A 4,022-nucleotide genomic window follows, 5' to 3' on the forward strand; every position below is an offset into this window, starting at 1 on the left:
ACACATATATAAATCGTATTCAAGCGATTTCAATACGGGCGTCTGAAACTTAATGTAGAGTTCATTGGTATTGCCTGGGAACGAGAATGCCTTCTGACCAGAAGGATCGCGGCCTCTGGGCGACGAGAATGAGCGGACTTTCCTCGTTAGCTCTCGTAGCTTTTCGTTAACAACGATTCGTTTTGTCCGAGATTCTGGCTGAAATAATATAAAATCCGAGACTCCGAGACCTTGCGGCCAAAAATTCGAGACTCCGAGACACAAAAAAATCCCCAAAAAACGAGACTCCGAGACTCATCACAAAATCGTCCGAGATTTCGAGATTTGACCGGAATTTTCCGAGACCCTGGATTTTCTGGGTACCATTCGCCACCCCTATAGAAAGACTTCGTGTTTTGGGACTTGCAGACGTTTTTGTTTATACTAAAACTCCCCGGCATACTGTATTTTGTGGACTGGACTGGACTGGACTGGACTAGTAAAACGCGGACTAGTAAAACGCGGACTAGTAAAACGCGGACTTGTAAAACGCCTCTAGACACTTCCTTGGCCACAATCATCTTACGGCTCTCTTCAATACATAATGTCTCAAAAAAATAGTAACCTCAGAAGGAAGTCAGAAGCAAATAAGGTCAAAAGACCGAATTTGAACATATAACGGCAAATGTTCTAATGTCACGAACGTAGGAGTCGTGTAGGCCCGTCACCTTTATTTACCACATACTGCCCCCAAATTAAAACAGTACCCTCAGAAAGAAGTCAGAGGCAAATAAGGTCGAAAGACCGAATTTAAACATTTAACGGCAAATATTCTAATGTCACGAACGTAGGAGTCGTGTAGGCCCGTCACCTTTATTTACCATTGACTGTTGATTTCTGGACGGGCCCCGTTCTACCTCGTGCGAGCAATACAAACGACTGCATTCAACAGACGTCAAGTAGTGGAAAGAAAGAAACATATGCACACAACTCATAGCATCAATCCCGTTGTTTTAGTAGGGGTTTGCAGAACGAACATGTGCTATACTGCAAAAACATCTCCACGCTAAAACAGACCATAGAGTGCTCAAAAAAGCTAGAAATACGCCGTCGAAGAAACACACAAGAGCTTCAAACACAAATTGTTTCGCTCGCTAAACCGTTTAGTTTTATCCGATTTACAAGCGCTTGTTTTACAAGTCCCCGTTCTACAAGTCCGTGCTTAACAAGCCCTCGTTTTACAAGTCCGCGTTTTACAAGTCCGCGTTTTACTAGTCCGCGTCTTACAAGTCCGCGTTTTACTAGTCCGCGTTTTACTAGTCCGCCTTTTACAAGTCCGCGTTTTACAAGTCCGCGTTTTACTAGTCCGCGTTTTACAAGTCCGCGTTTTACTAGTCCGCGTTATACTAGTCCGCGTTTTACAAGTCCGCGTTTTACTAGTCCAGTCCAGTCCTCGAAATACAGTATGCCAAAACTCCCCGCCCTCTAAAGATAAGTCCTTGACGGTTCTTGTCGTTTTTCGGTGCCTATTCATCTTCGGCATCTTTCTCATCCACCTCTCGTTCTGTCCTGTGTCTGTCATCACACGAAAGAAAAGCTGATTCTCAAAAAATCTGCCACAAAAGGAAATTGACAAAAACAATATGAAAACTATATATCGAAAGTTTCTTATTCTAAAATTTTATCATACGTCTTAATTCAGAGCTACAAAGAAGTTCCTCCTTTTGAGTTATTGATACTGTTCTTACAGTACCTCTTTCCACTAGCGAAATTTTACAAAATTCCTTCGCGGCGAAAAGGTAGCGCGAATCCAGAACAGACTCCAATCGAGAGTGGGTTAATTCTAGATTACTATTATTATTATATTATTATTAATTAACTATTACAACATTCATTTTTAAAATAGTTTCCCAGGCCGACTAAGCTAACTAAACGTCGAGTGTATCTTTCAGTAAACAAAACATGCCGTTATGACGCCGGAAATCCAGCTCACGCATACTATACCCCGTGACTCACGCAAACCTCCGACTTACGTGCTACTACAGTCATTCCTTTCTAAACATTTTTTTTTTGACCACCACCGTACTTTTCTACCCAAAAAAACTCATGAAACCGCCCGGTTTTAACCTGTTTTAACCTTTCAAAAATTAGAGCGTTCGAAACTAAATAAGATCCGTAATCACAAACAACATACATGTTGTACACCGTCTACCAGCACTCTTTTAAACTCCTGAAACCCTTCAAAATCAGGCAAAATAAATCTTTGAAATAACCTTTATCAATGTTTCTTATTTTTTATTCAGTTCTATAAAATGCCTTTCATACACTACTGTCAAACAAAAATTTCAATTTCCTCAAGTTTCAAGACAAAAGAATAACAAATATTTCGTGCACAATGTAATTTGATTAAGCCAATCTTGATTATCACGTCTAAAAATACTTCAAGCAATTCAGTGAAAACCCGTTTTTTTTTTCGTATCAACGAAAACCACTTTCGAATAATCAATACATGAAAATAACAATAAGATCAAAAGGAAGAAAGAAACCTTTCTAATTATTTGAAGACTTTCAAAGCCGTGATATTATGCATCCAATCCGCGATAAAATTTAATAACAACAAAATCCAAGTTCTCATTTTGAAGTCCATTTTTTTCAGTTGATACCTTAATCCAACTTGTGAAAAATTCCATTCAAGTTCCTATTAATACTGTACATTCCCAATGTTTTGCTCAGGTCTTCAGAAGCGTCTTACTAACCAAATCTAAAATAATTCCAAAACATGCTGTACAAACATTCTACTCTTTGTGACAAACGACTTGACGACCAATTGTTCAGAAATGAAAATCGACACAGTTCTTGCTAAATAAAAAAAAAAAAAAGTTTTACGGCGGAGTCAGGCTCAAAAAATATACCGCAAGATCACACCCCCATTCATAGTCAGAAACCAGTAAACCATCTAGTTTGCTAAAAAAAAACACTGCGTGACATCAATGACGTTACCTTTTTCATTTACAAAAATAACTTTAACTTGTCAAAGTAAGTGCAATTTCACAATGGTGAATATCAGTACAGTATGGGGCCCAGTTCTCGGCCACTTTGTGTTTAACGCGTTTTTTCACACTCCAGTTGAATTAAAAGAAAAAGGTATTTCCTTCAAACGATAGACTGATCCATGTGCTTTAAGTATCTTGAGTTTGATCGTTCACACACTTGCAATATGAGGGTTTTGGCGCAAATCCAAAAAAATGCGTTCGGGGCTTCGCCTGGCTCGCCTGCCGGCTTCGCCATTCTCGCCCCTCACTGTTTTTTTGGATTTGCGTCCAAAACCCTCATATTGCAAGTGTGTCGGGGTTAGATGACAGCCTTTCAACCCATGCACATGTATCTAGGCAAAGGCACCCTTTTAACACTTGTTGAGGACTGTCCTAAAACAAGTGGCCCCCGCCAAGCCCCAAAGAACAGGCGCGCCAGAATTATTTTTCAATTGAACAAATGCTCTTATTGAGTAAACGAAGATGGGAAGAGGGAGAACTGGAGAAATTAACTTGAGTGTAAAGAAAAACTTGAAAAGATCTCGTGGAAAAGCGTTTACAACCTACAAAAAAACTAAAGAAAATGAAAAACAAATAACAATCTTTTTAACAGACGAGCTGATTGAAAAATTAAAAAAATTAGACAGCAGTGTTGTCGCAAACGTTTTAACAAGCTAAACAAAACTTGCACGCTCCGGTGAGTGCATAAATTATTGAGTAACACAGGAAGTCATTGTTTACCCTGTGCCAATTGCGTGGGAAACCCCCTTGACGTAATCTAATTGTTTTTTTTTCATTTTGAATATTTTTAGCCGGAAAACAACTCAAACTCTTTGTATGTGTGTTTTGAGAGCTATGATTTATTCAACAACAATATTTAATTTGACTAACATGTAAATATACCGTGAAATATTGAGCTAAGAACTTTCTAGCACATAAAAGAACAATATAAGATCACGGTAATTTTATTCACCAGGCGTCATTACTATTTTTAGTTAATAGGTTATTTCC

Source organism: Oculina patagonica, chromosome 6, assembly GCF_052425735.1.
Source record: "Oculina patagonica isolate OP01 chromosome 6, crgOcupat, whole genome shotgun sequence".
Taxonomy (NCBI): domain Eukaryota; kingdom Metazoa; phylum Cnidaria; class Anthozoa; order Scleractinia; family Oculinidae; genus Oculina; species Oculina patagonica.